This window comes from Pristis pectinata, chromosome 17 (assembly GCF_009764475.1).
Source record: "Pristis pectinata isolate sPriPec2 chromosome 17, sPriPec2.1.pri, whole genome shotgun sequence".
Classification (NCBI taxonomy): Eukaryota; Metazoa; Chordata; class Chondrichthyes; order Rhinopristiformes; family Pristidae; genus Pristis; species Pristis pectinata.
In genome coordinates, this window is record NC_067421.1 from 37,206,753 (window position 1) to 37,231,110 (window position 24,358).

The following is a 24,358-nucleotide window of genomic DNA, read 5'->3' on the forward strand; positions in this document are numbered from 1 at the left end:
ATTTATGCAGAGAAGAGCCAGCTGGAGAAACGAGGAGAGGACTGAGATCAGTTATAATTGCATTTTCGCAATAGAACAGCCTATCAATACTCAGACCTGTATATTCCACTTCAGCGGAATTCTTGATTCACTCACCAGTCTCTGCTGGCATATCAACCTTGTATAGTGAGTGCAAGTTGTCCACAGCTTACCAGCACCTGTTGTTTCATAGGTAAGGGAATCACATGAAGATCTGTAACCAGAAGCCATGGATTTCAGGTAATGGACAAAGGAATGGAAAAGAGGGGAAAGGTTCTTATTACACTGTCCAATGCATCACGTGCACATCCCTCCCCACCATCAGCAGTATCTACACGGGGCGCCACCTCAAGAAGGCAACATCTATCATCAAAGATCCCCACCATCCGGGCCATGCCATCTTCTCACATCTACCATCAGGCAGGAGGTACAGAAGCCTGAAGTCCCACACCACCAGGTTCAAGAACAGCTTCTTCACTTCAACCATTCAGTTCTTGAACCAACCAGCATAAACTCAGTATAGCAACACCATGACCACTTTGCTCTACAATGGACCTTAGTTTTTTTGTTCTAATTGTGTTCTTTCTTGTATAATTTACGTTTTTCTTGTGAATGTTGTGTCTCTGATACCATGTGCCTGTGATGCTGCTGCAAGTAAGTCTTTCATTGCACCTGTGCACACATGTACTTGTACATATGACAATAAACTTGAGCTTTGACTTTTGCCTTTAACTTTGATCTGACATACTCTGCCCTAAAGAATGATAGAAGCAGTTTCAATGGCAGCTTTCAGACAGAAATAATTAAAAAATGGAAATAGACTTAAAAAAATATAGAATTGCAAGGCTTTTGGGAAAGGACAGGGTTAACAGGAAAGCTCTTTCAAAGAGCTGGCACAGGCATGATGGGCCAAATGGCCTACTTCTCTGCTGTATGAGTCTATGTACATTTGCTGTTTTAGAACCAGAGGATTTGATGGTATTCCTTACACACTGCATTCAGGGTATGTAAAATTGTTTCTGCTATGTTGCTACGAAACAAAGCCATTCTTTCTTAAGTTGGTAAAACAGCCTTCAAATACCAAGAGACGTAGCAATGTTCAGGAGCAAACATACAGAAATTGTTTTTTGTATAATGGAACACTCAGCTTTCAATATCTTTTCCCTTGGCAGATGAACTAACATTTGCCGACAGTTTTCGATGAATATACTGGGTAGCAGGGCTTGACTTCCGAAATCCTTCAGTTTGCTTCCCAGGACGACTTTAGGTTTGAGGGTCTTAAAAGCAATTTCTTGTCATTCAAAGTATTGTTCAGAAGCAATTTAAGTGGTAAACTGAACTGATAAAAGCCACAATAGACAGTTTTACTGACTTTAACCCATAACTAACAGGGGTAAAGAGAAAACTTAAATACAGGCATTGACCTGGTTGCATGGGAAGGGTCCCTGGCAAATTGTAGAGGACTGGGGGAAAGACCACAATAATTTTCCTTCGCTGTGAGTGAATTGCAGTCTATTTTGCTTGCGTGTGTGTGTGCAATGTGTGCGTCTGTGTGAGTGATGAATGTGTATGTCTCTGTGCGTCCATGATGTATGTACATATGTGTCTGTTTGTGTATCTCCTGATGCTAAAACTGACTGATAATTCATTTGGCGACACAAGAGATTACAGATGCTTGAATCTGGTGCAAAACAAAATCAAACTGCTTGAGGAACTCAAAATGATGAGGGGCACAGACAGAGTTAATGCAAGCAGGCTCTTTCCACCTAGATTGGGAGAGATAAGTACGAGAGGACATGGCTTTAGGGTGAAAGGGGAAAGGTTTAGGGGGAACATTAGAGGGAACTTCTTCACTCAAAGAGTGGTGGGAGTGTGGAATGGGCTGCCATCTGATGTGGTAAATGCGGGCTCGCTCTTAACTTTTAACGAGAGAGGTCTGGAGGGATATGGGCTGGTGGCAGGTAAATGCGACTAGCAGAATAATGTTTCGGCACAGACTAGAAGGGCCGAATGGCCTGTTTTTCTATGGTTCTATGGTTCTAGGCTGAGCAGCATCTGTGGAGGGACAAACGATCTGCTGGAGGGAATCACCAGGTCGAGCAGCAGCCGTGGGAGGAAAGAGATTGTCGACGTTACGGGTCGAAACCCTGCATCAGGACTGAGAGTGAAGAGGCGAGATGGCCAGCACGGAGGGAAATGGACAGTTGACGATTCGGGTCGGATTCCGTTCTGAGCAGTCCAGATGAAGGGTCTCAACCCGAAACGACTGTCCATTTCCCTCCACAGATGCCGCCTGACTCGCTGAGTTCCTCCAGCAGCCTGTTTTCTTTTTTGCTGATGATCTATTGGGTTAAATGCTAAATTATTTATCTCTTCTGAGACACCATTTTACTCTTCTGAGACACCCTCCTAGCTCAGCATTCCCTGTGGACCGGAGATCTCTGCCATGCCTTTTGTTTTCTTATTTTTCTGTGTATGGTGGAATTGGGCTTTCCTTACTTATCAATGAGTCCACCTCTATTATTGTAATGAGACCGATATCCAGTTCTTGATTAGCTCAGTCCTTAACTTATCTCATGGTACCAGTTTGACATCAAACACCCATCCCCCATTCTCAGGAATAGAACACAGAACATATAACAGCACAGCACAGGAACAGGCCCTTTGACCCACAAAGTTGTGCCAAACTAATTAAACTAACAATTAAAAGCCTACTAGTCCCTTCTGCCTACACGAGTCCATATCCCTCCATTCTCTGCACATTAGTGCAGCGGTTAGCATAACGTTTTACAGCGCCAGCAACCTGGGTTCAATTCCGACCGCTGTCTGTGAGAAGTTTGTACGTTATCCCCGTGCCTGCGTGGGTTTCCTCTGGGTGCTCCGGTTTCCTCCCACATTCCAAAGACATGTGGGTTAGGTAGACATGCTACGTTGGCGCCAGAAGCGTGGTGACACTTGCGGGCTGGCCCCAGAACGCTCTACGCAAAAGATGCATTTCACTGTGTGTTTTGATGTACATGTGACTAATAAAGATATCTTATCTTATCTAAAAGCCTTTTGAACGCCTCTATCGTATCTGCCTCCACTACCACCCCTGGCAGCACATTGCAGGCACCCACCACTCTCAGTGTAAAAAAACTTGCCCCACACATCTGAATTTACCCCCTCTCACCTTAAATACATGACCTCTGGTATTAGACATTTCAACCCTGAGAAAAAGATACCGGCTGTCTATCTATGCCTCTCATAATCTCATAAACTTCTATCAGGTCTCCCCTCATCCTCTGCCACTCCAGAGAAAACAACCCTAGTTTGTCCAACCTTTCCTTATAGCCCATGCCCTCTAATCAGGCAGCATCCTGGTAAACCTCTTCTGCACCCTCTCCAACCCTCCAAAGGATGGTGTCATTCTAATAGGGTTTACACACCCAGTTCCAAACCACAAATACACATGTTTCTGGAGTTGGGATAAGGGGAGGGCAGTTAGCAAGTTGTCAAGACCCCAGTTGGCATTTTAGTTATTTTAATGAAGCTGGTTGATTTGACCCGTTTTGCAGATTTTATGGTGGCTGAGCAGGTTTCTCAGGCACTGGAGAAACCCAAAAGCTGACAAAATGCAAGCACTTCCTCAGGGAAGTGATAAGTACTGTCATGCAATTGCCTAGGGGCAAGCCCCTTTGACCCAAGTCCATCCCTACATCAGCCCCCCTTCCCAAATAAAGGCCAGAAGCTCACTTTATCTCTCCACAGACGTTCCTTGATCTGTTGTGTTTCCAATACGTTCTGTATTATTTGTGGCTCATTGTATTGGAAGCCTCCTGAACTGCATAGAAGGGAAGTCTTATCTAAGATACAGGTAATTTTGATCTGCCTTACTCCGTTGATATAAACTTAAATAGAATAAAAAGGCATTATGATTTTTCCTGTTTGAAGCATTCAATCAAATCCATGCATCATGGGCAGGGATAAGATTCTGAAACAACCGTCAGTTCTTCACTTGGTGAAAAAGCAGTGCAATAGTAACAACCTCACTCTTAATGTCAACAAAATTAAGGAGCTAATCATTGATTTCAGAAAGGGGAAGTCAGGAGACCACATACCAGTTCTCATTGTGGGTCAGATATGGAGAGAGTAAGCAGCTTCGAATTCCTGGGCATTTACACTTCGAATTACCTGTCCTGGGCCCAGTACATTGACGTAATCATGAAGAAGGCACACCAGCGCCTCTACTTTCTGACAAGCTTAAGGAGATTAGGTATGTCACCAAACACTCCAACTAATTTCCATAAACGCACGCTACAAAAGTATCCTAACTGGTTGCATCACAGCCTGGTATAGAAATTCCAACGCACAGGAACACAAGAGGCTGTGGAGAGTAGTGGACACAGCCCCGGTCCATCACGGGTCAGCCCTCCCCACCACTGACAGCATCTACAGGAGGTGCTGCCTCAAGAAGGCGGCATCTATCATCAAGGATCCCCACCATCTGCGTCATGTCACCTTCTTGCTGCTACCATCAGGCAGGAGGTACCGAAGCCCGAAGCCCCACACCACCAGGTTCAGGAACAGCTACAACCATCAGGTTCTTGAACCTACCTGCACTGCCCTAACCCTACCTCAGCAATGGGACACTACGGACACTACCATGGGCTTGTCTCTGATTGTGTCTTTGACTTTATTTTGCACTGAGGTGCTGTGTTGGCATGGTCTTTTATTCCACTGTATGGTATATTTCTATATATAATTTATTTATAATTTTCTTGTGTTGTCTGTACCTACGTCCCTTTGATGCTGCTTCAAGCAAGTTTTTCATTATACCTGTACCTCACTGTACTCGTGCATGTGACAATAAACTTGACTTGATTTTCTCATTGTCAGTACTCTTGGCAATTCTAAGTTCCTCAGTGAAGTTCATTTCCAGTACATTCATCGAAGGTCATACGTTGTCGAGATACCTTTTATGTGTCATTATACTTCTGATATTCTGCCAGGCCAATTTTGTGGGTTTTTTTGCACTGAGCATTTGGTTTTGATGCTCTTTTCTTGGCTTCAACTCCAAAGCTTTGCTTATTGTGCTGAATATTGCTTCTGGCCATCACCTCTTCTGTTAACTTACCCCATGCTTTCTGATGACGCTTGCTCCTGCAGTGTAGAAAGCATTCTGCAGTCAATTTTCTCACCAGGTTCCTGATGGAGAATTTTGCACGGTCTTTATAGATCTCACAGTTCTTTGAAATGCTCAAGAGTATTAATAAAGAGATGGAAGAGCGGTTTACTTTCATGACTTTGAGACCTCTGGTGATTTACAACCGATGAAAGACTTTAAAAGTGCAGTCACTGTTGTAATTTAGTAAATGCAGAAACCAGTTTGAACAATGGAGACACAAGAGAAACTGCAGATGCTGGAATCTGGAGCAACACACAAAGGCAATGAAGAAACTCAATGGGTCAGGCAGCGCCTATGGAGGGAAATGGACAGTCAATGTTTCAAGTCGAGACCCTTCATTGAACAAAACAAAGATTGAAATTGATAAAGTTTAATCGGTTTGATTTTCTATGTTGTTTCGGTGTTCTGGGAAACAAATGGGTAGACGGGGAGAAATTGACCCCATTAACAGATGCTTCAAGGACCAACGGACGCCAATGTGAAACTTTGGGCAGAAGAAACGAAGGAGGCGTGAGGAAAAACTTGTTTAACTCGGGGAACAGTTAGGCTCTGGAACTTACTGCCTGTAAAGGTGGTTAAAGCAGAATCAGTCAGTGCCTTCAAAAGGGAATTGGAGAGATACTTGAGAGAAAATAATTTGCAGGGCCTCAGGGAAAGAGAAGGAAATGGGACTGATGGCATTATTCTCTTGGCTGCTGACATAGATTCAATGGGCTGAGTGATATCCTTTCTGTGTGCCACAACACGATGAAAATTCAATGAAATTCTAGTCTGTGGAAATTTGGTTTTATGAATGTCTGATCCTATCTGTCTGAATTTCCTCGATGCATTTGTTGCTTTGCTTCCCTCAGAAGACTAACAAATAGACTTACAAGCCTGAAGGAACTATTTGGATTATCAAGGGATTGAAACCTAATCTCCAGGATGTGACTGGGAGAAAAGCACTGGAAAAAGAAATCTTATTGGAGCATGAAATTCCTCTCTATATGCCAATGCTAAATGTATGTGTGAGTAACTTACCCTTGGACATTCAACTCCATTGAATTCTGTTGTGCATCCCCCTGTATTTTTTTAGTATTTCCTTTTAACTTTTCCTGGCATCCTCTCCATTGTTGATATGTTTTTGATAATATGACAACTGGAACTCTATGCTGAGCAGGGTCTAATCATATTTTGACAGAGGCTCAGTATCACTTCCCTGCTTTTCTTTCTGATCATAGAGTCATACAGCAAGGAAACAGGCCCTTCAGCCCAACTGGTCCATGCCGGCTGTGTGGCTCAGTGAGCTAGTCCCATCTGCCCATATTTAGCCCATAGCCCTCTAAACCTCTCCTATCCATGTGCTTATCTAGATGTCTTTTAAACATTACTAATGTGCCCGCCTCAACCACTATTTCTGGCAGTTCATTCCAAGTACGCACCACCCTTTGCATGCAGAAGCTGCCCCTGTTGTCCCTATTAAATCTCTCACCTCCGATCTTGAACCTCTGCCCTCTTGTTTTTAGTGCCCCCTCCCTGTGTTTTCACCTTGTCTATGCCCTTCATGATCTTATATACATCTATCAGGTTACCCCTCAATCTCCTACGTTCCAGGAAACAGAGTCCTAGTCTATGCACCCTCTCCTTGTAACATCCTGGTAGATCTTTTGGTAATCATTAATAACATCTTTCCTATGTTATCCTCCAGAAATATAGGAGCTATCCTCTAGAAATAGGGTAGAGGATAGAGGATCCTCTAGAAATAAAAAGAGTTGAGTGATTGATTTGGGGTTTTTTTGTTGTCTTTTGGAGATTGGTCTATTTGTACTCCAAGACCCCTTTGCTCCACTTTCCCATCTAGGGGGGGGGGTACACTTCCCAGCACTTACCTGAGCTGAAGTTCATTTGTCAAATTGACCATTCTGCAAAATTATTAATGTTCTCCTGTATCTTGTTTCCATCCTCCTCAGTAGTAACTTCCTTCCCCAATTCGGCATTATCTGTAAATTGAGAAATTGTTTCTGATACCAAGGATTAAGTCATGAATATAAACTGTGAACAACACCGGTCCTTACACCGATATTCGCGATACACCACTGCCCACCTTTATCTACCCAAGAACACAAGAAATTGCAGAGCCCAGTCCATCACGGAAACCAGCCTCCCCTCCATTAACTCCGTCTACACTTCCCACTGCCTCGGGAAAGCAGCCGATGTAATCAAAGACCCGTCCTACCCCACTCATTCTCTCTTTTCCTCCCCTTCATAGGACAGAAGATGCAAAAGCTTGAAAACCTGTACCACAAGACTCAGTGTTAGTTTCTATCCCACTATCATAAGACTCTTGAACAGACCTCTTGTATGATAATGATAAACTCTTGATCTCTCAATCTACTTGTCACGGTCCTCGCACCTTATTGTCTACCTGCACTGCACTTTCTCTGTAACTGTAACACTATACTCTGCATTTTTTAAAATCCCTTTGTACTACCTCAACGTACTTATGTTTGGAATCATCTGCCTGGATGGCATGCAAAACAAAGCTCTTCACTGTATCTCGGTACATGTGACATTAATCAGAAAATTACCAGTTACCTATTCCTTAATCCCACTCCCAGATTTATCACCTGAATCATTTAGCAATCTATTCTGCTATTTCTCCCCTGCCCAGGATTCTCCTGCCTTATTCATTAGTCTATTAATGGGTACCTTATCAAAGATAAATTAGATCTCCTCTATCACCACCATCTAATCTCACTGTTACCTCAGTGATTTTAGCAAGGCTGCTTGAGCTAGATATTAGAACCTATACTGATTCTTCCCTATTAGACTTTTCACGTTGAGAAGTTCTTGAGGATGGACGGCAGGAGACGCAGTGGATAATTAGCCTGGATACAGGAACAGTCGCCATATCAGAGGCTGGAGACTTAGTGAGGTAGAATCTCATTTCATTACATTTTAAAACACCATTTGACATGACTGCATTGAAGGGAAAGGTTCTGCACTGCAGCAGAATGGATAAGTGGAAATCCCTAAGAGCAGTTGGCAGTCTTCGAGGCAAGAGCTCACAGGACAGGAAGCAGTCCAATTCTGATACCTACAGAACCCATGATTGGTCACCTTGGATGCACAAGAAGCCAGGTTGTATCAATGTATTGTATAAGTGGTAGTGTAGCAGTTAGCATAACGCTTTACAGCGCCAGCGACCCGGGTTCCATTCCAGCCACTGTCTGTAAGGAGTTTGTACATTCCCCTCATGTCCGCGTGGGTTTCCTCCGGGTGCTCCGGTTTCCTCCCGCATTCCAAAGACGTACGGGTTAGGAAGTCGTGGGCACGCTATGTTGGCACCGGAAGCGTGGCGACACTTGCGGGCTGCCCCCCAGAACACTCAACACAAAAGATGCATTTCACTGTGTGTCTCGATATACACGTGACTAATAAAGATATCTTATAGTAAGAGAAATGTCATACTAAACGTATTTTGGTGGCTGTGTAATAACCTTGTATTTGGAGGATAACCTTGCAGTCAGAACCATAAGGAACCATTTGATTAAGTTTAAAAAAGAATTCCTTACCTGCTGCTGAGAGGTTTCTAAGCTGCTCTCACCTGGTGCCCATGCACTCGCTTCGATAGTCAGAGCAGTGAGAACACCAAGTGAGGTTCCCTTTCTCTGCTCCACTTCAAGGACAGTGGGCAATGCTCCTCAGGGCTTTGCTTTTAGCTTTGGGGTAAAACTCATTCACAAATGTGTTTGTGGGAAACAGGAGCCACCCACCCTTCAAACGCTCTCAGTTTCTGTATTTCTCCTATTCTGCCTTCTGTTAGCAATTCACTTTCACTCCTTCTGTTTTAATGCACAGTGTTTAGTGCTCACAGTGCAGCTTCCTCTATAATGCTCTGCAGAACACCTCCATTCAGTCTGCGAGTTTCCAGATGCCTGTCACTTTAATTCTTCAACCTGTTCACAGTGTGATCTTTCTGCCTTTGGCCTCTTGCGCTGTTCAGTGAAAACCAACTTTAGGAACATGAGGAACGGTACCTCATCCAAAAATGTTACAGCTCTTGGGACTCAAGAGCCTTTCCAGGTTGTATCAGGTTGGTCAGTTCTGATTTAAAGTCATCAAACTGTAATGTTAACTCGGTTTAATCTCTCCACAGATGCTGTCTGTCCCCCTAAATACTTCCAATGTTTATTTCAAATTACTATTAACTGTCCGGCTTCTCACAGTTTCAGAAGCATTTCCTCAGTTCTTATTCTTTTTTTTCCCTTTTACAGCTCCTCCAGACAGATCAGTTGCAATTTAACAAGGTTTCATCAACCCCTCTCAGCTAGCACCACTGGCCTTTGTGGCATTCAGATTCCCTTGGTCTCCACCCTATCACAGCTACTACTTCTGTTCCTCCGCCCCTCTCTGCAAAGCAAAACTTCATTTCTTTCTAACTTTGTCTAGTTCTGATGAAAGGCCGATGACCTGAAACATTAACTCTGTTTCTCTCTCCACGGATGCCGCCTGACCTGCTGAGTGTTAGCTTTTGGTTTCTGTGTTCTTGTACATCTCTGATTTTACTTGCTCCGCCATTTGTGGCTGTTCTTGGCCCCTGAACCATCGAAATCTTCACCTTTAAGGATCCTTAAAACCTAGCTTATTTGACCAGCCTTTTGTTCACCTGTCCTATAATTCCCTTACTTGTCAAATCTGGGTAGTAAGTCTCTGGAATTCTCTGCCCCAGAGGATTGTAGAAGCCAGAACATCGGAGACATTTAAAGAGGAGGTAGGTACAAGGCTAAGTGGGACTGGTACTGTAAAGGAGCTGAAGCCTAGGACAGATCAGCCGTGACCATATTGAATGGCGGGGAAGGCTCAAGGGGCCGAGTGGCCTCCTCCTTTTCCTCCTTCTTGTGATGGTTAAAGCTCCTTTGAATGGTTTTGGGATGTTTCCCCAACAGAAGACACAATCTAAATGCAAGGTTGTTGTTGGTGCTTCACTGGAAACACTGCACGGGATAAAGTCCATGCCTAGCCTCTGTTCTGTCTTCCTTCCACACTCGGTAAGTGAATTTAATGCCTGTAATATTTCATTTACATAATGAAACACGCTGAAGTGATTAATTCATTGTGATACAAAATCAAGTTTGAATGCGAGGCAATTTGTTATTTTAAAATGTATTATTTCAGAATGATCACTGATTAGACAGGGCTCAGAGAGGACTGGATTTAAATATCCCAACAGAAATGCAGCAAGGAGAGATTGTCAGGCTGTTTCAGGAAATACAATGGCTTGGAAGGGGACTGGGCTCCAGAGACGGAGGTGGGGATTCAGGTGAAGGATGGGTTCTTCACAGGGTTTTGGGCTACCTTTGAAACCTTGAGGAGCACTCCAGCTGTCCTGGCCCACAAGGGACCAAATAATATTTTAAGGACTTAACCTGATTTGGCCATTTCTGTCCGGTCAGGTTTGGCTTGTGAGGAGGTCATCACTGCTCCTGCATTGAGGCTACAGGTTAAAGGAGCTGATCAGTCCATGATGATCAGACTGAGGAATTGGGATTGGTATTGGTCTATTATTGGCACTTGTACCAAGGTACAGTGAAAAACTTGTCTTGCATACCATTCGTACAGATCAATTCATTACACAGCGCAGTTATATTGGGTTAGTACAGAGTACATTGATTGAGTACAGGTAAAAACAATAGCAGTACAGAGTAAAGTGTCACAGCTACAGAGAAAGTGCAGTGCAATAAGGTGCAAGGTCACAACAAGGTAGATTGTGAGGTCAGAGTCCATTTCATCGTATAAGGGAACCGTTCAATAGTCTTATTACAGTGGGGTAGAAGCTGTCCTTCGGTCTGGTGGTACGTGCCCTCAGGCTCCGGTATCTTCTACCCGATGGAAGAGGAGAGAAGAGAGAATGACCCAAGTGGGTGGGGTCTTTGATTATGCTGGCTGCTTCACCAAGACAGCGAGAGGTAAAGACAGAGTCCAAGGAGGGGAGGCTGGTGTCCGTGATGCGCTGGGCTGTATCCACAACTCTCTGCAGTTTCTTGCAGTCCTGGGCAGAGCAGTTGCCATACCAAGCCGTGATACATCCAGATAGGATGCTTTCTATGACGCATCAATAAAAGTTGGTGAGAGTCAAAGGGGATAAACCGAATTTCTTTAGCCTCCTGAGGAAGTAGAGGCGCTGGTGAGCTTTCTTGGCCGTGGAATCTACGTGATTTGACCAGGACAAGCTGTTGGTGATGTTCACTCCCAGGAACTTGATCAGGAAGAGGAAAGTCAGGAGAACACACACCAGTCCTCTTTGAGGGGTCAACAATGGAAAGGGTGAGCAGCTTCAAGTTCCTGGGCATCAACATCTCAGAGGATCTATCCTGGGCCAAACACATTGGTACAATCACGAAGAAAGCACACCAGTGGCTCCACTTCGTTAGGAGTTGAGGAGGTTCTGTATGTCACTAAAGACTCTTGCAAATTTCTACAGATGTACTGTGGAGAGCATTCTGACTGGTTGCATCACAACCTGGTGTGGAGTCTCCAATGTGCAGGATCGCAAGAGGCTGCAGAGGGTTGTAGACTCAGCCAGCTCCATCACGGGCACAACCCTTCCCACCATCGAGGAAATCTTCATGAGCCGGTGCCTAAAGAAGGCGGCATCCGTCACTAGGGACCCTCACCACCTAGGACATGCCCTCTTCTCGTTACTACCATAGTAACGAGCCTGAAGACCCACACTCAACGATTCAGGAGCAGCTTCTTCCCCTCTGTCATCAGATTTCTGAATGGTCCATGAACCCATGAATAATGCCTTGTTATTCCTTTTTTTTGCACTATTTATTTATTTTGTAATATAGTAATTTTTATGTCTTGCACTGTACTGCTGCTGCAGAACAATAAATTTCACATCATTATGTCAGTGATAATAAACCTAATTCTGACTTCTGACTTGTTCATCCAAACAATATTGAAAGGATGGATACACAAGGGACTGCAGATGCTGTAATGTGCTGATACTGCAACACCATATTCTGCATTGTTTTTCTTTTTTACTACCTAGATGTGCTTACGTATGGCATGATCTACTTGGATGGCACGCAAGCAAAAACTTTCCACTGTATCTTGGTACATGCGGCAATAATAAACCAATCTGGAACAAAGAAACAGACTGGAGGAATTCAGGTCAAGCAGCATCTGCGGAGGTGGATGTGTTGTATCGAGGCCCTGCATCAGGACTGAGAATGGAGAGGGAAGGCAGCCACAATAAAGCAGTCGGAGGGAGGGGTGAGCCAGGGGTTGTTCGGTGACAGGTGGGAGCAGGTGAGGTGGGGTTGATGGATAGATGTCTCTAGTTTTGTTCCACAGATAGCGTCATAGAGTCATACAGCACAGAAACAGGCCACTCGGCCCAACTGGTCCATGCCGACCAAGATTCTCATCTAAACTAGTCCCATTTGCCTGCATTTGGCCCATATCCCTCTAAACCTTTCCTATCCATGTACCTGTCCAAGTGTCTTTTAAATGTTTTTCATATACCTGCCTCAACCACTTCCTCTGGCAGCTTATTTCATATATGGACAACCCTCTGGGTGAAAAAGTTGCCCCTCAGGTTCTTATTAAATCTCTCCCCTCTCACCCTAAACCTATGCCCTCTAGTCCTTGATTCCCCAAACCTGAAAAAAAAAACAGTGTGCATTTAATAAGTAAATAATGAGAAGTGTTTTCCAATAGCCAGAGATTGCCTAACTAGAGTACACAGATTTACAAATGGAATAGTGGTGAAACATGAAATCTTTCTTGTTGTCATCAGGAATGTACTGTCTGCCTGAAAAAGCAGTGGAAGAAAATCCAACAGAAACTGTCAAAGAGGAAATGGACAGAAATTGAAAGGAGAATGGTACAGGGCTAAAAGTCAAGAAAAAGGAAATGAAAGTAATTGAATAGTTCTTTCATGAGCCAGGATAGCAACAACAGGCTGAATGGGCTCAGTCCGTGCTATATCAACTAAATGTTTTCCCCTCACCCCTCTCTCCCATTCACCTCAAAGGGGAAGAAATAATGACAAAGTCACAAATAGAACACACAGTATTGATGTAATTGTGATTAAAACGTATTTTTGGTCATTTGAGATCATTTTTTTGAATTACATTTTTAACCAGTAACAATATTCTTTGTAGTTTGTTTCTGGGAAGTGGAGGGGAGATGTATTTTGTTCAGGCGAAGGGAAAATCAATTAATAATCATCAGGATCTCATTTTCTGCCAAGAAAGGGAGTTTCATCGCTTAATATTGAGTACAATGTTAACTGTCACTTGATTAACTAATGTCTCTGATACCTGGAGAGACATCACATTAATTTACATCCAGGACAGATTTTCAAAGTAATTGTTTCATATTCTAATGCTTGTTTGTTCAGGTTAATTGTCAGAAATAAACCTCAGGCTCCCAGGTATGTAGTCTTCTGCATGACTTTTGTACTTCACACCTGAGAGCAGAGACTTGGTCAATAAGTAGTTGGATCCACTTTGACTGACATATCCAAGAACTAGTGCTTATCTCCAGTTATTAAGCCCAGCTAGCCAGTCTGCAGTTTAAGCCATCAGACTCTCTGGGCTGGTTTAACTCTATGATGCCCTTAACAAGCTTGAAGGATAAGTGGAGCAGGCACTTGAGAACTCCTTAAGTTATCATTCAACTTCAACAGATATCAGCCATACCTTTCTCGTCATGGGAAGAGTTCTGGAATTCCCTTGCTAACAGCATTTCCACAGAAAGGCAATTCACCACCATCTCAGCTCGGGATGGACAATAACTAATGAGTTGGTACTAGAAATGAGACCAACACCTAAGTGGTGTGCAAACTGGGATCACACGACTGCCATAGTACATTCCACACAGCTGACGTACAATGGCCATTTTTCTTGAGTAGATTCCTGGAACTGTTTACAATTTACAGAGGTGGCCTGAGAAGAGAAAACTCTGGCTCATAGAAGATTTGAGATCCACTTACAGGAATGGTCAATGACATTGAACTCAGCAGAAAACCACGAAGAACACTCACAGTAAGTAGGTCAATTAAAAACTCTGAGACTCCATGGTCATAGAAGGAGTATCTGTTGATGCAGATTAGTACCTGTTTAATACAATTAGGGAATATTTGGACCTGTAGATTTGTTAGTTAACTCCCTCTTCACCCAAGATTAATGATCTCTTTGGTCACTGAACGGGAATTAAGTTTAAATCTTTCTATGAACATTAATGACTAACTTTAGAAATTTCCCAGGTGGATTCACTGCAGTAGTAGTTGTTTGAAAGTTACAGAGAAACTTGACATTTTTAAAAACTTCACAGTATATGCACTGAAATAGTTGGGAATAATTATTGCTTTAAAATGTTCAGATTGTTTAATTCATCGCTCTTTCTTTTTCAATCTTTTTATTAGTTTTCAAATTAATACAGATTAATACATCAACGTTTATACATGTAACACAAAGAGATCAGGAGAACAATCATGACATGGATAATCATAAAGAACAATAAAGTATAAAAAAAATCTGTAGATCCAATGATCTGTTAGTGAATGAATATAAAAGAAAACGTTTTATTATAAAATATAAAAGAAAGAAAAAAAAATCCCCAAAACAATAAGGAAAATTATAAACAATATATCAAACCAAACTAAGCTAGAGAAAAAAAACTTTAAAAAAACCAAAAAAAAAACTGGACTAAAATTTCTCAATAGAAACAGAGCAATATTATGTTGTCCACCTCCGTTCTTCTAAATTGAAAGGTTATTATAAGGGGATCTATATCATGTGAAAATATTGAATAATTAATTCATCTCTCTTTAACTATATTGTTGTAACCAAGGCTAACAAGCATCTTAGGAAAAGAAAGTGGCTATTGAGCTTCTCAAGCCTAAACTACTCCTCAATTAGGGAAAGGCTAATTTGGATCTTGACTCAATGAACCAGCATTGGTTCTATGATTCTTACTGCACATCCTCCTTCAATCTCAGTGTTGGCATTTCCAACTGATCCTCTCTGTCGCTGACATCTTTGGAGGGAATAATATTCCAGATATATTCTGCAATTCATGCAGCCAGTTCTCATCACTTTCTCAAAGCCGTCTTTCCCTTTTGTGCGTTCCATTAAATCATTCAATCTTAAACACCTCAATGATATCAACACCTGCCCCTCCCCACATTGCTGAGGATTAGACCTCTTTCTGTGAGTTTTGAGGCAGAGAATCAAGCATCGGGCTAAATGGGTGAAGTCACGAGGGCAAAGATGCAAAGATGAGATGACCTGTCCTTGTGACTTAACCCTTTTATTCCCGTGTTTGACTCTCAGCCTTCTTGGTTTACGTAATATCTTATAATTATATCAGAGTGGGTACACTCCACATGTCATTTTGGAAATAAAATTGATTTAAAATAAACTTATTACGGGGAATAATGCAGTGTGACAGACTGTACACCCAATTTCCGTTGTCATGTACTCTACCCTTATCTCTGTTATTCAATGTTATTTTTCAATATAGAAAGGAAATTACATTTCCTTATTCCTGAAGCCTGGAATAAGTTGATATGAATGTTGAATGAACAGTACCTAAGACTATCAAGGGCTGCAGGATGTCCGATGAACTGTTTCTCGAGGCGCTGAGAAAGATTTGCAGGACAATTTCCTTGAAATTGGATGGCACTAATTTTTAGTGCACCTGAACATCATTATGTTTAATGCCAACACCCTTCCAAAATACAAAACTGGTCAAAAGGATGACGGAGATGATGTGGGATGGTTAGCTCCCAGAAACGAGTGGATTCCCGATAGAATGTCACTCTGTTCTGCATCACTTGCCACACTTTGCTGCAGAGTTTGCAGAGGAGGGCGAGAGATCTTAAAGGCATACTCACTGTGGAAGTTACACAAGGGGCCTTGGATACTTTGACTGCCATGGAGGAAACAGGGCAAGGGAGAGGACTCAACTCCATAAGCACTCCTGAAAGAGAAACAGCAAATTGTGGGAAATCTGAAACAAGAACTGAAAATGCTGGAAGCGCTCAGCGGGTCAGGTAGTGCCCGGGGAGAGAGAAACTGAGGAATGTTTCAGGTCTGAGAAAAAGGAAAAATGTTAGTTTTCAATTGCAGGGAAGGTAGAGAGGGATGGGTAGGAAAAAGGGAATATCTGGTAGGGTGGGACAAATTAGTTGGTACAGTAGTTAGAAGCAGATTATGCCTCTTGATCTGGTTTCCGTGATCAATAGCAGGGCTTTGTGGGATTTGTCCAGCAGGTCAGGCTATACTGACAGAGAAAGAAAAGCAGAGACAAAAATCATAAATGGATGATCGACAGATATGGCCAATTCTGCTATAGACAGAAAGAAAAGGCAAGACACGAGAATCTGCAGACACTGGAATCTGGAACAACAACCAACCTGCTGGAGGAACTCAGTGGGTCGAGCAGCATCGGAGGGGGGGGGGGGGGGAAGGAATTGTCAGCGTTTGGGGTCGAAAAGTTGCAGCAGAACTCAAGACAGGGTTCCTGATGTAGGGTTTCAACCCGAAACATTGACAATTCATTTCCCCCGCGCAAATGCTGCTCGACTCGCTGAGTTCTGGCCAATTGGGTGTTGGGAAAGGAAAGCAAGTTACCTTAAGTTAGGGAACAGTACTGGTCCAAGGCAAGAAAGTAAAATGGTTTAAAGGAGAACTGAGGGGCAACTTTTTCACATAGCGGGTGGTGAGTAAATGGAACGAGCTGCCAGAGCAAGTGGTAGAGGCGGGTACAATTACAATGTTTAAAAGACATTTGGACAGGTACATGGATAGGAAAGGTTTTACAAGGATGCAGGCCAAACGCTGGCAATAGGGATTAGCTCAGGTTAGCACGGACGAGTTGGCCTGTCTCTTCTACGACTTTATGACTCTAAGGTGTCCACAGAACAACTGAGGCAGCACTTCCATGCTTTTCAAGGCCTCTGCGAGACAGATTAAAGCAGCAATGCAGAAACCTGAAGGGACATCAAAGAGTTACCATGTGCAGCCTGCAGAAATTAATATTCAGTACTGAGGAGCTGCAGAGCGTGCCTGTGCAGTCCAGTAAAGAACAGTCACCGTCTGTTAATCTCAACATCCATCAGTGGTTGGAAAGTGAAGTGATGCTGTCACTGTCTCGCCAGGGTGTGAAAAGTAATGTACAGCAGTTAATGAAAGAGAATATGCCATTGAGTTCTGAGACTGGACCTCTCGTTGCTGGGTCAGTGGTCATGAATAAAACCAAGGCAAGGAAGGTTAGTTATTCAAAGCACACAAGGGACACAATGGAGCTGAGCTGAAAGGCAAGTTATTTGGCCAAGAATTTTCCCATAGTGAGCTATATTGCTCCATAGAGTGTTGTGCTGGATCACATCCCCTGGATCTGATCATATTGGGTTGCATCTCACTAGTCAGCGCTAGTAGTTCAGACCAGAACTATATGTAATTAGCTGTTTAAACAGCAGTAAAACAGACTTGTGGACATGCATTGTCAAACGTGGAAGTCTCAGAGTTCTTGGACTTCCAAGATGTTGCCAGGACTTGAGGGACTGAGTTATAGGAAGAGGTTGGATGGGTAAGACTTCTTTCCTTGGAGTGTAGGAGACTGAGGGGGGTATAAAATCGTGAGGCTGAATGTGCACAGTCTTTTTCCCAGGACTGGGGAATCAAGAACTAGAGAGCATAAGTTTAAGGTGAGAAAGGAAAGATGTAATAGGAACTTAAGGGGCAACTTTTTTTACAGGGTGGTCCATACAGGGAACAAGCTGCCAGAGGAAGTGGTTGAGGCAGGTACAATAACAACTTTTAAAAGACAGTTGGACAGGAACATGGACAGGAAAGGTTTAGAAGGTTCTGGGCCAAATGCGGGCAAAGGGGACTATCTAGGATGGGCATCTTGGTCGGCATGGACCAGTTGGGCCGAAGGGCCTGTTTCCAGGCTGTATGATTCTTATCATTAATGATGGATTCAGATGGCCAAATCCATCAGTTTGTTCTCCCATCTCGGTGGAAAATCAAATGAACAAATCCCTTTTATCTATGGAGGAAGGATCCATGTCTGAGGGGGAAGGTGGAAGATGACCTTAACTAATGGAGACATTGGGAGAATGGATGGAGTCCTTAAGGAAGCAGGATGCAAGGGATCAACAGGGGAGTCATGGAAACCAGTTCCTCCAATCACCATCACTGTAACCTTTTACGAAAGACCAAGACTATTGGCAATATATGGGCAGCATCAAGAGGGTAATCTTCTATGGATGGGTCATGCCATGGTAAGCCTGCTCTTTGGTGCCCAATCCAATGAGATCTGACATCACACAGTTTGAGCAGGTTTGTCACTTGGAGATGAGAAACAACACAAGCAATTCATTGAGTGGAAAGGATGTGACTGTGTCTCAGAGATTTTCCAGGTCAACAAAGGATAACTTAGTTCTTGGTTGGACCTCCTTGCTGGTGTTCCCAACAGAGCTGGATTGATCAGTCTCAGCGCTGACCAAAAGAGCCAGCAGGGGTACGAGAGGCTGAATGGTCTCCTTCTTAAATAGCATTCTAGTTCTCAGTGGGACTTCATCCCAGCCTCAATCGGTTTCCCTTGGCTACGTCTTCCTCGGTGGAAAACTGAAGCTGGAACAGATGCCCTCGGGCAGAGTGTGGAAGAGAACAGAGAGATGGGAAGATGTCCTTGAGAGGAAGAGCTGGAGGACATGTAGGGAGCTCTGAAAAGGATGGATGAAAGCCCCCACAAGATGGAGAGAGCTCCCAAAGGCCGCTACTGCAATGAGAGACGGTGTATCAATTCCTTCCTTTCTTTCATGTAAGCAGTGTTTATAAGGACCAATGTTTGGGACAGATGATAGAATCAAGGATTTGGGATTTGGAGCTAAGCTACAGGCAACAAAGGGAAATTTACTGCTTTGGGCATGCAGCCTGTCACTGTAACCACAGCTAATGGCCAAGGATTTTGCTAAACATGGAGATGTCATGGTATAACCATACATGGGGAGGTCAAGCCCAGGCCACTGTAACACCAGTGGGACACATCGCAATGAAATGCAGCATTATGACAGGTTTATAACCGCGGTCACCCGGAGACCAGAGGTGCAACAACCAACTCTGGCGCGGCTGGAGGACGGTTTGCTGACTGGAGGCTCATGTGGACACGATGGGCTGAACGGCCTCCTTATGTGCTGCTCTGACAGTTGACGTTGAGATTTGTCGGGTCCCCAAGTGACAATCTGGTCCTTGGATCATCCTGCTCACCAGCGTTCCCAATGGGGCAGCACTGATCGACTCAGGACTCGGTGAATTCGAGCCAAGGCCTATCAGCAATGCAATGGGCTGAAACGCCTCCTCCTGGACTCCAGAATTATCCTCCTCAGTGGGACTTCATTCGTGGCCTCAACTACTTTTCCTGAACTACATCTTCCGTATCGGAAATCTGACGCTGGGACAGATGAAGCCCAGCAGAAAGGGGAAGAGAACACATTGTGTCGAGGGGCTGAAGCCTCTGGGAGAGGAAGAGAGAGAGAGAGAGAGAGAGAGAGAGAGAGAGAGAGAGATGTAGAGAATATGTGGAGACCTCTGAAGGGGAAGGAAGAAACCTGCACAACATGGAGAAACTCTCCTAGAGAGACAACTCCAGCGAGTAAAAGTACCGATTCCTTCCATTCCGTCAGGTAGGCAATGTTTAGGATTGTCTTTGGGTGGGATGATACTTTAGTTTTTGGGATTTGGAGGTTAGCTCAGGGGTAAAAATGGGTAATTACTGTTTGGGGCCCACTGTCTTTGTTAACCCTGGGCCGTTGGTAAGGAGCTGCTCCCAGCTCATCCAGCCAGGGTGATATCAACAAAGGCCCATCAGTGGTGTCAGACAACCCCCTCAGGCCTGTCTGAAGACGATGCCCATTGCCCAAGTGCAGTCCAGGGAACCTGCCGCCTTTAAAACTCAGGCAGTGTATTTGGAAGTGTAAACAGTCTTGTCATCTCATTGTAATCTGTTGTTTGCCATATGTATTAACGATTAGGAGGAGAATGTTCATGACATAGTTAGTAAATTTGTCGATAACACCAATAATTGGTGTTTGGTGGAAAGTGAGAGTTGTCTAAGGTTACAATAAGACCAACTGTGAAAGTGGGCCAAGATATGGAAGGTGGAACTTAGACAGGACAAGTGTAAAGTGATATATTTTGGGAAGTTAAACAGAGTGAATGACAGGGCCCAGCGGGGATTTGTAGAACAGAGACCTGGGGGTACAAGTACATAGTTCCCTGAAAGTGATGACCTATGTAGACAAAGTAGTGAAGAAGGTGTGAACTGGTTCTTGCACTCTGTAACGCTGACTCTTAGTGTAAATGGTGGGAGCACGCGGTCTCCGCGGGAACCCTGATTGAGTTTCGCTCGGTGAGCCCCTCGGGATCATATGTGTCGTAGACGGTACAAATGCAATTCTTATCTGAAGTGTTGCGTGTTGCATTAGCGGGTGCAGTGTTGCATGTGTGTTTTGCGGGTGTTAGTTCGCATTATTTTACTTCTTAGTTGTTTCTTCTCTTCTGTATTAGTTATAGTGTATTGACACTGGTTGTCCTTTTTTGTAGAGCTTTTAGCTAATAAACATTTATATCAAACAAAATAAGTGTAAACGGTCTTGTTATTGTCTTGTTGTAATCTGGTGTATTTATACCTTCTCTTTCTTCTCCCAGAGGTACACGGCTGCCGTAAACCGTGGCATCTGGGTGAGCGGAAGGAAATGGACACTTTCACCGCATGAGCCAGTGACTGAAGTCGTGAGTGACCGGTCCACAGTACAAGCCCGAGACAGCAGATCCTGACTGCAATCAAACCGATGCTCCTCAGGTCTGTCCCTGTGTCCCATCCACCTCTCGGTGTTAACTTGACAGCCGGTAATGTTCCCCTCCACGGGTCGACTGAGTCATGGAGATGGTGTGAAGCCACCTCTCTCCCCTCAGGGCAGTTCCATCCCGTTCATCACCCTTCCAGCTCTAAATTTGTTTTATTTTTGATTTTTATTCATTGATTTAATTTTGTCACCCCAACCAGTTCAGCATAAAGTTGTTCACTCCAATTGTTTCTCTGCGAAATTTCTCCCCCTGGTTGCACCTTCACGTCCAGTCTCCATGAACCCCCCCATCCGACCCTGCTCCAACTCCAGGCTCAGCTCGGCACCTCGCTCAGGGAGGGACGCCTGTGCTGGTGGGTGGCTTTCACTTTGGTGAGGGCAGTCACAGGTCTCGATCGGCTCTTTATGGGATCTATGACCCCACCCTTCACCACTGTGGAGCCACCTGCAGGCTCTCTCCACATCTCCTACGCGGGGGGGGGGGGGGGTGCATCTGGGTTCCTGGGTTGGCACACCCAGGAAGGGTATATGGGCCCCTTTGGCAATTCCCCAAAGTGGGAAGCCCAGTGGGTGCCTAAGTCGGTCACCTCCTGTGGTTTCGGTTGATGTATTGAAAAGAAGGGTGATCCGGTCTGGAATTAGAGGGTCCTGGAAGTCCCTCCATTTGCCCCCCCCCCACGTCCCTCCCAATCCGCGCCCTCCGGCAGCTCAACAGTCTTGCAGGTAAGTAGAGGCAGCGACTGCTGCCACAGGTGAGGACCACCTTTCGAGGGCGGCCACTGCGGCAGCAGGCTGTGGGAGCCTCAGGTGAAGGAGCAAGGTCTCTCGTCCTGTCCATCTGACGTCACCACTTCACTTGCCTTCACTCCACCTTGGGGCTTCCTCCGGGTCCTGCGCTGTGGCAGCAGAACCTTCAGGAGCTCCCTCACTGGCACTCAAGGAGCGGGGACATGGCTCACTCGTAGCTCTGACCCCCATCCTTGACCCTGCCGTCCCGGACCTCAATGTCCCTTGTACCACACTGGCCGTCATTCCGGATTAGGAGCCAGGATGAAGGGAGTTTTTGCAGCGAGTAACCTCCGAGACCCTGTCCCGCTCCACCTTCCCAAGTAGTGATTGTGCCTCGATAGCCCAGCACAGAACGGGCTGAGTGGGCCACTGCCAGTCATCCCGTGGGGAAGGACTGGGAGTGGCTCAGTCCAGTGCTTGGGTCCAGGAGAGCCGAGGTAGTGAGGACCCTCTGCTTTTGTGGCCGCAGACCCCACGTTGCTCACAATGTGGGTCGGTTTGGCCCGAGGCGGAACCTTCTACTGGTGGGCACACTGGCAGGTGATATCGTGGTCTCCGACCACCCACACTTAGCGAGAGTCATCCTCAGACTCGGGATGACCCTCCCTCCACCGGGAATATTTCCACGGATCTCCTGTGTTGCAGCATCTGAATGAGCTGGTGTCCCAGGAGCCCATCCTTCTCCAGGGTCGGTGCTATGGCATCAGGCTCTTCAGATGCTTCAGCACCTGGGTGGGGGGCCACATTCAGGTCGAACGGTCTTCTGGGCCAGTGGATGTGGATGTATTCACCTGGCATTTCAGCAGGCTCGGGAAGTGAATGGTACAACGGGACATTGTCCAATTCCAGACTCACGGCGGGGTTAAGTCAGTGTGTCTCCAGACAGACATTATGCCAAGAGTCCGGTGGTCTGCAGTTAGGGTGGGACCCCCTCCTGGGTCTCTCTGTCTAGGTGACACATTGCTTCCCATTGGTGCCTGAGCGACAGGGTGATACTCTGGGCCACATCTGCCGGGGTCAGACAGTCAACAGCTGGCTCCCTCAGCTGCTCTGTGCTCCACCCTCACGAGTGGATGATCCACACTGAGGCAGTCCTGAAACCTGCTGGACTCAGTGGGGGGGGGGGGGGGGGGGTTACCAGGCGATCGACCTGCTCGCATCCTCAGACAATCACCATTCTGCTCGGACCTCAGGCAGTCAGGCCGGAGGCTCAACAGCCTTTGGTTCTTTTCCAGCTCCTGTTGCTCGGGGTTGCCTGATCTCCAGGATGCTACCAAAAGCTGCAGCGGAAGGTGGTTCTGATTAACCCTTTCCTGGCCTCAAACCGTCCTTCTCATTCACCCTTGTTTCAATACTGTCGGGCCGTCTGAGGAGGTTTAAAGACGAGCCTACCTTTAGGGAATCTCTTCATTCCAACATACTCCACATACTGCTGGACAACTGTCCAACTGGACCTCAGGGTAAGGAGGGTGGACCCTGTGAGGGAACAGATTCTGGCTCCCGGGACAAATTGATCAAAGTGAGGGTTATTCGCGGACGCCAATGCCAGACCCAAACGGGAGCTGAACTGTCAGGCTGGGAACCTGGACCTTCCAGCTTCTGATTGATGTTTTGGCTGTTTTAAGACAGAACGCCCATCAGATTCGGGAATCCCAGCCATGTGGCGTTCATGGGGAATTCTCACTTTGATCATGTCTGTCCCAGGGCACCTTAAGCCTCTCTTCCCAGCCAGACCCTTCCTCCCTCCTCATCCTCTGGGCTACTTGGCTAGTCGCCAGCAGTGTGTCAAGAATGGCCGGGGTGACGATCAGCTCCTTCGTAAGCTGGTCCTTTGGTCGCTGTTCCCGTGTAAGCTCCTCTTCATTCTTCAAGTGACACGACATTTTCCACCCACCCAGTTGACCCCTTGGGGAGTTGTGGGGAGTGTTGGGTCTGTTTGTTCCTCCCAGGTTGTATTTGTTGTCAACAAGCTGAGTTCTGGAGCATGTTCACAGCACGGGAGCTGGGGAGGAAGGGGAAAAGCACCTGGTGTGGCCTCCACGAGAGCGTCAACACGTCTCCAAACTGTGCCGAAACTTCCCTTCCCCCACCATCCCACCCAACCTTTGGGAGCTGATGTTTCATCCAATCAGCACAGCCTGTCCTGAAGGAATGGCATCAGCTCTCAGCCAATTAGCGGCTGTCAGCACCATGGGACAGGATGGGGGAGGGTTTGGAGCCAGCGATGGGTGTCGGGGTTCTGTCTGGCTGCTGGGTGAGGGCTGGGACTGGAGACCATTGAGACCAGGCCCTGAGCTCAGGTTGAGCGAGTGTTCACGGACACATCACCCGGAATATTGTTTCAATGATTCATTGTGATTTAACGTCTGGAAATAAAGTGGAATTGACCATCTCTGGAGTGTTTCCTGACGTGCACAGAGTGAGGGGGAGCAGCAGGCTCACATGGGCACGCGCACACACGGGGACACACACACACACGCACACACGCACACACAGACACACACACACACACA